Source organism: Alexandromys fortis, unplaced genomic scaffold (assembly GCF_014885135.2).
Source record: "Alexandromys fortis isolate MF-2015 unplaced genomic scaffold, M_Fortis_MF-2015_v1.1 scaffold_78, whole genome shotgun sequence".
Lineage (NCBI taxonomy): Eukaryota > Metazoa > Chordata > Mammalia > Rodentia > Cricetidae > Alexandromys > Alexandromys fortis.
Window position 1 is genome coordinate 927,185 of NW_026067977.1, and position 11,773 is coordinate 938,957.

General features: G+C 39.3%; 1 pseudogene; it reads left to right on the forward strand.

Annotated features, from left to right (window-relative positions):
* The first annotated feature begins 9,305 nt into the window (after positions 1–9,305).
* LOC126510829 (glutathione S-transferase P-like) lies at positions 9,306–10,020 on the forward strand (annotated as a pseudogene).
* The last annotated feature ends 1,753 nt before the right edge of the window (positions 10,021–11,773 follow it).

The window sequence follows — 11,773 nt, forward strand, 5'->3', positions numbered from 1 at the left end:
GCAAACCAGGAGAGAAGACCAAGAGAGCAGGCTTAGAGAGACCTCAGAGGCTTCTTGAGTCACAGACATTGACAGCACAAAGCAGACCAAGAAAAATTCCCAAATACTCAGAAAGCCACTGCAGGGATTGGACCAAGACACAAAGACACTGACAGCCTCATTTGAAGGAAAAGATGTGTAGGCACCAATACATCCAACAACCTAAAAAGCAATATGGTAACACAAGAACCCAGTGGTCACAAAACAAGAAGACTTGATCATCCTAACCCAGAAGAAGCAGAAGAAAATGACCCTAAATGTAACTTTATGAAAATAATGGAGACCTTTAAAGATGAAATGAAAAACTCCCTTAAAGAAATGGAGGAAAAAACAAACAAAAATTTGGAAGAAATTAATAAATCCTTCAAATAAACCTAATAAAACCAAAAAAAATAAAACAATCAAACAGGTTAAGCAAACAGTTCAAGACTTGAAGACTGAAATAGAGGCAATAAAAAACACACAGACACAAATCAAGGGAATTCTGGATATAGAAAATCTGGGTAAACAAACAGGAACTACAAAGACAAATATAAATAACAGAATACAAGAGATAGAAAAATGAATCTCGGGTGTTGAAGATACTGTAGGGGAAATAGACCCATTGATCAAAGAAAACTTAAATCCAAAAAATTCTTAACACAAAACATCCAGGAAATCTGGGACACCATGAAAAGACCAAACCTAAGAATAATAGGAGTAGAAGAAGTAGAAGAACTCCAGCTTAAGGCACAGAAAATATATTCATCAAAATCATAGAAGAAAACTTTCTCAACCTAAAGAAGGATAATCCTATGAAGGGATAAGAAACTTACAGAACATCAAATAGACTGGGTCCAAAAAAGTCCCCTCACCATATAATAATCAAAACACAACAATACAGAATAAAGGAAGAATACTAAAAGCTGCAAAGGAAAAAGGACAAATAACATATAAAGTAGATTTATCAGAATTACACCCAACTTCTCAATGAAAACTGTGAAAGCCGGAAGGTCCTGGGCTGGTGTGTTGCAGACACTAAGAGACCACAAATGCAAACCCAGACTACTATAGTCAGCAAAGCTTTCAATCATTATCAACAGAGAAAACAATTTTTTACAATTTTACTACAAAACCAGATTTAAACAATATGTATCCACAAACCCAGCCTGACAGAAAGTACTAGAAGAAAAACCCCAACCCAAGGAATCTAACTGCACCCACAAAAAAACAGGCAACAGATAACCAACCACCAGCAAAACCCAAAGAAGGAAAACACACAAACACTACTACCAAAAAATAATAGGAATTAACAATCACTGGTCTTTAATATCTCTTAATATCAATGAACTAAGTTTACCTATAAAAAGACACAGGCTAAGAGAATGGATTCAAAAACAGGATCCAGCCTTCTGCTGTATATAGAAACACATCTCAATCTCAAAGACAGAAACTACCTCAGAGTAAAGGGTTGGGAAAAGGTTTTCCAATCAAATGGACCTGAGTAGCAAGCCGGTGTAGCTATCCAAATATCTAACAAAATAGACTTCCAACTAAAATCAATCAGAAGAGATGGAGAAAGGCACTTTATACTCATAACAGGAACAATTCATCAAAATGTAATCTCAATTCTAAACATCTATGTCCCTAATACAAGAGCACCCACATATGTAAAAGAAACTTAAATCATACATCAAACCCACACACTAATAGTAGGAGACTCTAACACTCCACTGTCTCCAATGGACAAGTCAACCAGACAGAAACTTAACAGAGAATTAAGAGAAGCAACAGATGTCATGAATCTAATGGACTTAACAGACATCTATAGAACATTACACCCAAAAACAAAAGAATATAACTTCTTCTCAGTACCTCATGGAATCTTCTCTAAAATTGATCACATACTTGATAACAAAGTAAACCTCACAAATACAAAAAAAATGGAATAACCCCCTGTGTCTTATCAGATCACCATGGATTAAAGTTAGAATTTAACAACAATACTACTCTCAGAAAGTCTACAAACGCATGGAAATTGAACAGTAAACTACTGAACCACAGCTGGGTCAAGGAAGAAATAGAGAAAAAAGTTAAAGACTTCCTAGATTCAATGAAATGAAGGCACAATGTACCCAAACTTATGGGACACCATGAAAGCAGTGCTAAGAGGAAAGTTCAAGCACTAAGTGCCCACATAAAGAAAATGGAGAAATCTCACATTCAGGTGACTTAACAGCACACCTGAAAGCTTTAGAACATAAAGAAGCAGACTCACTTAGGAGGAATAGAAGACAGGAAATAATGAAATTGAGGGCTGAAATCAACAAAATAGAAACAAAGGAAACAATGCAAAGAATCAATGAAACAACGGGCTTGTTCTTTGAGAAAATCAACAAGATAGACAAACCATTATCCAAACTAATCAAAAGGCAGAGAGAGAGAGAGCATCCAAATTAACAAAATCAGAAATGAAAAGAGGGACATAACAATAGACACTGAGGAAATCCAGAGAATCATTAGGTCATACTACAAAAACCTGTACTTTGCAAAATTGAAAACCATAAAAGAAATAGACAATATTCTAGATAGATACCATATACCAAAATTAAATCAAGACCAGTGAGCAATTTAAATAGACCTATAAACTGCAAGGAAATAGACGCTGTTATCTAAATATCCCAACCAAGAAAATCCCAGGTCTGGATGGTTTTAGTGTAGAATTCTACCAGATCTTCCAAGATGAGCTAATACCTATACTCCTGAAAGTGTTCACATAATAGAAACAGAAAGAACATTGCCAAACTCTTTTTATGAGGCTACAGTTACCCTAATACAAATCCACACAAAGACTCAACCAAGAAAGAGAATTACAGACCAATCTCACTCATGAACATGAATACAAAATTACTCAATAAAATACTGTCAAACTGAGTCTAAGAACACATTTTAAAGAATCATTCACCATTATCAAGTCGGCTTCATCCCAGAGATGCAGGGCTGGTTCATCATATGAAAATCTATCAATGTAAACCATCATATAAATAAATCGAAAGAAAAAAACATGATCATTTTATTAGATGGTGAAAAAGCATTTGACAAAAATCTAACACCCATTCATTATAAAAGTCTTGGAGAAATTAGAGATACCAGGAACATATCTAAATATAGTAAAAGCAATATACAGTCAACAACCTGAATCAAATTAAATGGAGAGAAACTCATTTAAATCAGGAACAAGACAAGGCTATCCACTCTCTCTATATCTCTTCAACACAGTTCTTGAAATTTTAGCAATAGTAATAAGACAACAAAAGATCAAGGGGATTCAAATTGGAAAGGAAGAAGTCAAACTTTTGTTATTTGGAGATGATGTGTGTGTGTGTGTGTGTGTGTGTGAAAACTCAACCAGAGAACTCCTACAGCTGATAAATACCTTTAGTGATGTGGCAGGATACAAGATCAACTCAAAAAATTCAGTAGCCCTCCTATATACAAGTGATAAAGAAGCTGAAAGGGGAACAGAGAAACATTACCTTTCACAATAACCACAAATAACATAAAATATCTTGGGATAACACTAACCAAAGAAGTGAAAGACCTATTCAACAAGAACTTTAAGTCTTTGAAGAAAAAATTAGAAGGAGATGCCAGAAAATGGAAAGATTTCTCATGCTCTTGAATAGGTGGGATCAACATAGTAAAAATGGCATTCCTACCAAAAACAATCTATAGATTCAATGCAATACCCATCAAAATCCCAACACAATTCTTCATAGACCTTGAAAGAACAATAATCAACTTCATATAGAAAAACAAAATACCAGGATAGCCAAAACAATCCTGTACAATAAAGGAACTTTTAGAGGGATCACCATTCCTAACATCAAGCTCTATTACAGAGCTATAGTAATGAAAACAGCTTGGTGCTGGCATAAAAACATGGAGGCTGACCAATGGAATTGAATCAAAAACCGGACATTAATCCACACACCTTTGAACACCTGAGTTTTGACAAAGAAGCTAAAATTATACAATGGAGAAAAGAAAGTATCATCAACAAATGGTGTGGGCATAACTTGATGGCATCATGTAGAAGAATGAAAATACATCCATATCTATCCCCATGCACAAAACTCAAGTCCAAATGGATTAAAGACCTCAACATAAAATCAGTTACACTGAACCTCATAGAAAAGTGGGAACTACATTTGAATGCATTGGCACAGGAGACTACTTCCTAAATATGACCCCAGTAGCACAAACGCTGAGAGAAAATAAATAAATGTGACCTCCTGAAACTGAGAAGCTTCTGTAAAGCAAAGGACACAGTCAAGAAGACAAAAAGGCAATCTATTGAATGGGAAAAGATTTTCACCAACCCCACATCAGACAAAGGAATGATCTCCAAAATACATAAAGAACTTAAGAAATTAGACATCAAAATTCTAAATTACTCAATTAAGAAATGAGGCACAGAACTAAACAGAGAATTCTCAACAGAAGAATCTCAAATGGTTAAAAGATACTTAAGAAAATATTCAACATTCTTAGCCATTAGAAAAATGCAAATCAAAACAACTCTGTGATACCATCTTACACCTGTCAGAATGGCTAAAATCAAAAACACCAATGATAGCTTATGCTGGAGAGGATGTGGAGTAAAGGGAAGACTCATCCATTACTAGCAGGAATGCAAGCTTGTGCGACCACTTTGGAAATCAGTATGGATGTTTCTCAGAAAATTGGGAATAAACCTACTTCAGGATCCAGCAATACTACTCTTGGGCATATATTCAAAAGATGCTCAATCATACTACAAAGGCATTTGTTCAACTATGTTCATAGCAGCATTATTTGTAATAGCCAGAACCTGTAAAACAACCTAGATGCCCCTCAACCAAAGAATGGATAAAGAAAAATGTGACACATTTACACATTAGAGTACTACTCAGCTGTAAAAAACGACATCTTGAAATTTGCATGCAAATGGATGGAATCAGAAAACACCATCCTGAGTGAGGTAATCCAGACCCAAAAAGATTAATATGGTATATACTCACTCATAAGTGGATACTAGCTATAATCAACAGATATTGAGCCTATAGGTCATGATCCTAGAGAAGCTAAGTAATAAGGTGAACCTAAAGAAAAACATATATAGATCCACCTGGAAATTGGAAGCAGACAAGATTGCCTGACAAAATTGGGAGCATGATGGTAGGGGGAAAAGGGGGAAAAGGAGGAGGTAAGGGGAGGGGTGAAGATAACTTGAGGGAAAGGGATAGTTGAGAAAAAGGACAGAGATAAGAGCAAGGAAAGAGATAATCTTGTTTGAGGAAGCCATTATAAGGTTAGCAATAAACCTGGTTCTAGAGAAATTCCGAGAATCCACAAGGATGACCCCAGCTAAGACCCTAAGCAATAGAGGAGAGGGGGTTCAATTTTGACTTGCCCTATAGTCAAACAAATGAATATCTTAAATATCACCTAGCAACTGATGGAAACAGAGACAGAGTCCCATATTAGAGCACTGGACTGAACTCCCAAAGTTCAGTTGAAGAGGGGGAGGAATGAGAATATGAGCAAAGAGGTCAAGACCATGATGGGTACACCCATTGAAACAGTCTACCTGAGCTAATGGGAGCTCACCAACTCCAGCCAGACTGGGAAGAAACCAGCATGGGACCAAACTAGTCCCTCTGAATGTGGCTGACAGTTACATGGCTAGGGTAGTCTGAGGGGTCACTGGCAGTGGCACCAGGATTTATCCCTACTGCATATATTGGCTTTTGGGGAACCTATTCTCTTTGGATGGATACCTTGGTCAGCTTAGGTATAGTAGGGAGGGTCTTGGACCTTCTCCAAAGCAAAGTGCCTTATTCTCTCTAAGGACTAGAGATGGTGGGATGGGAGGATATGTGGAGGGAATGGGAGGAGGGGAGGGAGTGGAAATTTGGATTAGTATGTATAATGAAAAAAAGATTGTTTTCTTTTAAAAAATAAATAATAAGTAAAAAGAGGACAAAAATAAATTTCTAAAGACTCCCTTCAATAAGCATTAGAGTGATCTCTTTTCTGTTTATCTTATGTATATGAGGTTTGTTTTCCTGCATGTATGTCTGTGCACCACTTGCATGTCTGTGCTTGATGCCTGCTAAATCAGAAGAGGGCACCAGATCCCCTGGAACTGGCGTTAAAGTAGGGTGTAGCCACCAGGTGGGTGTTGGGAACTAACCCCTGTTTCACCAGTACAGAAAAGTGTACACCCTTAACTGCTGAGACATCTTTTCAACCCTGTTAGAGTGATCTTGACCAAAGTACATTTAGAAGAATTCAGAGGAATTGTGCCCAGGCATTTTTAAATGGGGTTCCAAACTCCATACCATCAGAATGGCAATGGGTGGCCACAACCCAGAGTGACATGGACATTTTCCTTATCCCTTCCAGAGTTACTGACAGAGACTAAGATCCTCATTTAATATCCCAGAATATATGTTTCTGGGCTCTTGAGCAAAGTATTTAATGGAAAGTTCTGTCATAGACCATGTCCCTCCTAGTCTCAGACCATGTGTCTTATACAGTACTATAACAACTTACTTTTAAAAATTAAAATTCAATCAAATGAAAAGCACATATTTTTATAACCAATCAAACAATAAGGGTCCATTTTTAAGAAAGAGTGGGAATCTTCTGAGAGTGTGTTTGTATGTGTGATACACAATTTGTGCACACATGTTTTCTACTGAGAACACCTATCAAGCAACTGTTAAACTAAGTTGGAGTTTTGAGGAACTGTCAAGACTGGATATACAGGGCCATTTGTGTGTATGGTAGTGATGCTTTAAATGGTGAGAGAGTAGAAAAGATGAGATGCTAGGGACAATAAATTTTCTACATCCTCCCCTTGGTTCTACAGAAAAGCTGATCCTTCTATGCTCCCATTTCCAACAGGTACTAGCCTCCTCTAGATTCTGGGATCAATCCTGATCCTAGGTCAGTTTAAGGAGATCTGAGTCCTTTGAAGGAATGTATTCAAGAAGCTGATGTATCAATAGTTGAAGTACTTTCTGCTCTGGCAGAGAACTCTTTTCAATTTAGCTCCTCATTCCTCTCCCTTACATATACAGACATATATCTCCAAGAGGCAATCATCACATTGGTTAAGTTTTCTATAGTAGAGACACAGGTAAGTAATGCCTTTAAAGCTATAATTCTGTTGAAATTCTGGCAAATAATTAATAAATAAATAAAATGGCATGGCTCATCATATCAACGCATTTACTACATGAGTTTAATGCTGTGGAATGATCTTTCTGTAAATCGTGTGAATATATGTCACTATAATTGGTTTAATAAACAAGCTGAATGACCAATAGCTGAACAGGATAAAGTTAGGCAGGAAAGCCAAACTGAGAATGCTGGGAGGAAGAAGGGCAGAGTCAGTGGCATTACCAGGAGACACAGAGGGAGTAAGGCATGCTGAAGGACAGGTGGAGCCACAGGCCACATGGCAATATGTAGATTACCAAAAATGAATTAAGTTGTAAAGGCTAGTTAGTAATAAGCCCAAGCTATCGACCAAGTATTTATAATTTATATTAAGTCTCGAGTCAATTATTTGGGAAGTGGCTGCCCATTATTTGGGAGCAGGTGGTCAGGACAGGAAAACTCTGCATACCGTGCAATCCTTGGCACCTCTACAGTACAAGGAGGGAACTGACTTCCACAAGTTGTACTCTGCCGCCCACATGGCAGGCTCACAATGAGTAAATAAATAACCAATAGACATTTTTAAGCCCTTGGTGAAGACCTGTCATAACTGTGTAGAAGAAATTCCATCGTCTTGTGTAAGGACATAACCATCATATCGGGGAAGCCTAGCTGACTGGCCAGTCTCTCCTTCCATGCTTCTTCTTTGGTGTGGAAGAGAGAAGAGCTCTGAGGTGAATGCTGGCAGTTTGTGATGGGTGCAGTTGCTCTTGAATGATGAGAAAACTGGGAGATTTATTTTCCTGAAGCAGGAAACAGAATTTGTTTGATCTATCTAATCTGACCCCAGGTAAGTGAAATAACCATACTTCAAAACCACGAGTCAAAGCTCTCACTCAGAAACTTAGATGAAGCAGCCAGCCACTCGCTGCTCTTCGAGTTCCCATCACACTGTAGTTGTACAATGATGTAATTTATTTATCTGAATCAATTCAATCTCAACCCACTGCAGTGATGGGTTCTATTTCCACGTGAGCGGCACCACTAACAGCCCTCCACATTCCGTTTACCCATTTTTCTCCACTACTAAAGGACACGGAAGAGCCAAGATGGTCAATTTGTACATGCCGTGCCTGGACAGGAGGGGGATTTTACAGCCCTGAACAATGTCAAATTGGGTTTGCCTGTCAACAAAATTGGTCCCAGAAGAAGGGCCATCACAACATGTCAGCACTCTGTCTGAGAGATCTGTCAGCTGCGCAAAATGAAAAGAAAGGAGAGAAATTCCTCTAAAAATAGACCTTTACATCTTCTCAGGGGTTCCCATCTGGAAAATCTCAAGCCATTTGACTATTTAATTATATATCTGTCATTACGTGTCTGCACTTGATTCCATTGAAAGGATACCAAAGTTTGAGTGTGTGCCTTATATGATAACGGATTAATAGGACGCCGAAATGGAAGCTAACACTGAAACTCCGTATTATTAGTAAGGATTTGTCAGAGAAATGGAACCCATAGGACACATGTGCACACATCTCTGTGATTTAGCATAAAGAACTGTCTCCCATGATTTAGGTGACTGAGAAGTCATATAATGTGTTAAAGCCCCAGAAATGCCAGTGGTATACATCTGAGATCCAGAGAGCTAATAGTCCAAATTCCCATCCAGGGCAGAAGAATACAATGCTCTAGCGCTGGATGTTAAGCAAAGAGAAAATTTTTCCTGCTTTTATTTCTTGTCTTATTGGAGCTCTCAACAGATTGAAAAAAGTTCAACTGTGTAGGTGGGAATCACCTACTTTACCTAGTCCAACAATTCAAATATTAATCTCCCCCAGAAATATATTCATAGACAGATCTAGAAAGGGTGTCTAACCTGGGTGTCCAATGTCCCATTCAAGGTGATCCTGAAAATAAAGAATCATAAATACTTTGTACAATTTACAAAGGAAATTCTCAGACTCTGCTGTGGAACTTGATCACTCACCTACATTAAGAATATAGGTCAAGGCTGGCTCCACACCCAAGATCCGTTACTGTCTACGCAGCTCGGAATTCGTGCCTCCGTCTACGTCTACACAGCAGCCATGCCGCCATACACCATTGTCTACTTCCCAGTTCGAGGGCGCTGTGAGGCCATGCGCATACTCCTGGCTGACCAGGACCAGAGCTGGAAGGAGGAGGTGGTGTCCATAGATACTTGAATGAAAGGCGTGCTCAAGTCCACCTGTCTGTATGGGCAGCTCCCCAAGTTTCAGGATGGAGACCTTACCCTGTACCAATCTAATGCCATCTTGAGGCACCTGGGCCGATCCCTTGGGCTTTATGGAAAAGATCAGAAGGAGGCTGCCCTGGTGGATATGGTGAATGACGGGGTGGAAGACCTTCGCCTGAAATACATCACCCTCATCTACACCAAATATGAGGAAGGGAAGGATGAATATGTGAAGGCCCTGCCTGGACACCTGAAACCTTTCGAGACCCTGCTGTCCCAGAACCAAGGAGGCAAAGCCTTCATCGTGGGTGACCAGATCTCCTTCGCCGATTACAACTTGCTAAATCTGCTGCTGATCCACCAGGTCCTGGCCCCTGGCTGCCTGGACAACTTCCCCCTGCTCAGTGCCTATGTGGCGCGCCTCAGTGCCCGGCCCAAGATCAAGGCCTTCCTGTCCTCCCCTGACCATGTGAACCGTCCCATCAATGGCAACGGCAAGCAGTAATGTAGGGAGAGACCGGAGCTGCCTGTCCTCCTTTCCCCAGCACTAATAAAGTTTGTAAGACAGAAAAAAAAAAAAAGAATATAGGTCAAGAGGTATATATTTGAAAAGAATATTTAGCTATAAAAGCTAAACAAAGACAGCTTTGTTTAATAGGCTGTCTCCTTCTTCCTCTTCAGTCCAAGTCTAGAGAGTAGGCATTTCATGAGATTAATATGACATCTTTATATGAATTCTGAGAATGTTGGGGAGACAAAATTGGGGGACTGGATGACAGATATTTCACAGATGCAGATGGAAACAAACTTAATGCTTAGCAAGGAAATAAGAAGCAACCGAGTAAACAACACTCCTCACCGGGGCAGAGGTGGCTTCATTCTGCTCTGGTAATTTCAGGGACAATGACATTAGAGTGTCAGCTTTATGACTAAAGGTATACCAGTGAATAACAAAACTTCAGTGTCCTCTGCAAGAACAGTCAGTGCCCTTAACCACTGAGATATCTCTCCAAGCCCCATCATACTCTTTTATCACTTATGAAATAATAAATAAAATATGTTGTCACCTATAACCTTCCTAGTCTAGATACTGTAAGGCTTATTGTCATTGTTGTTATTATTATTATTATTAGTGTGTGTGTGTGTGCATAATTTGAGCTTGGGTGTGAACGACACAGTACATGTGTGGAAGTCATTGGACAGCTTTGTTTAATAGGCTGTCTCCTTCCACCTTTACATGGGTTATAGGAATTTGCCAGGATCTCCAGCAGATAGGTGTGTGACAGAGCCTGTCTGCAGGTCTCTCCCTGGGGCTGAGCAAATGGTGAATTTCAACACCCAGACCTTCCCCGTGGCAACCTGAGAGAGAGAAACACACTGAGCTAGCTGGGAGTCTTGTCGAAGCAGAATCTCGTTTTATTGTATCAGACATAAACTTATATAAGATTGTGATAGGGGGTGGGAGTCTTGGGATGGGGTGAGGTGGAATGGGGAATAAGGGCCAATAATATTTAACCATGTTAGCAGTGGCTGGGCAGAGGCGGGCTTAGGTCGGGCTGGGCTGAATCACTCATATGCGAAAGTTATGGCCAAAGACAGGTCCCCAAACTTGAGTTAGGCTCAGGAAGTTACACAGGGCCTCATGCCTGGGCTTTATGAGACCCAGCAGATTAAATTTGGGTCTCCACACCTTTCTAGCAAATGCTTTATCCACTGAGTATCTCACCATCCCTAAATAATTCATTCACATTTTCCTACACATTTTCATCTTCTGTGATAACAGGAGTATTTATGTTGCAGTATTTTGAAAGCATGTTTTACAGCACTCTGCTATACAATTAGCAGGGCCTTGGGCAACACATGCACGGTCCATCAACTTACTCCTTTGAATTTGAAATCATCTATCCTAAGGATTCAGACTTTCTTTGCTTTAGTTTAACTGTGTGGAAAATGAGAGACAATCATGTCCCATTTCATAGATATCTTTAAGACCTCCTTCATCTTTTGTTTGTAGCTATGAACTAATGATATTTAAAGAAAAATAGCTAAGTTTCCCAAGATATTTATATACAGAAGTCAATTGTTTGACAGCCACTTTTGTCCTTGATTCTAATCTTATGTACAGCCCTTGGTCACTCGGCAGTCTGTCAAACTATGCACTTAAGCCTGCACTGCCTACTTACTATCCAAATGTTCAGTCCCCACACTCTTCTGTTTGCTGCAAGTAGACCATTGCTAAGTTCTGCCTCCCTTCTTCTCCATGAAATCCATAAAACCCAGGGTCAGCAAAGAGCATCTCTGGCTCCAGGAGTGGCCCTGTTAGCT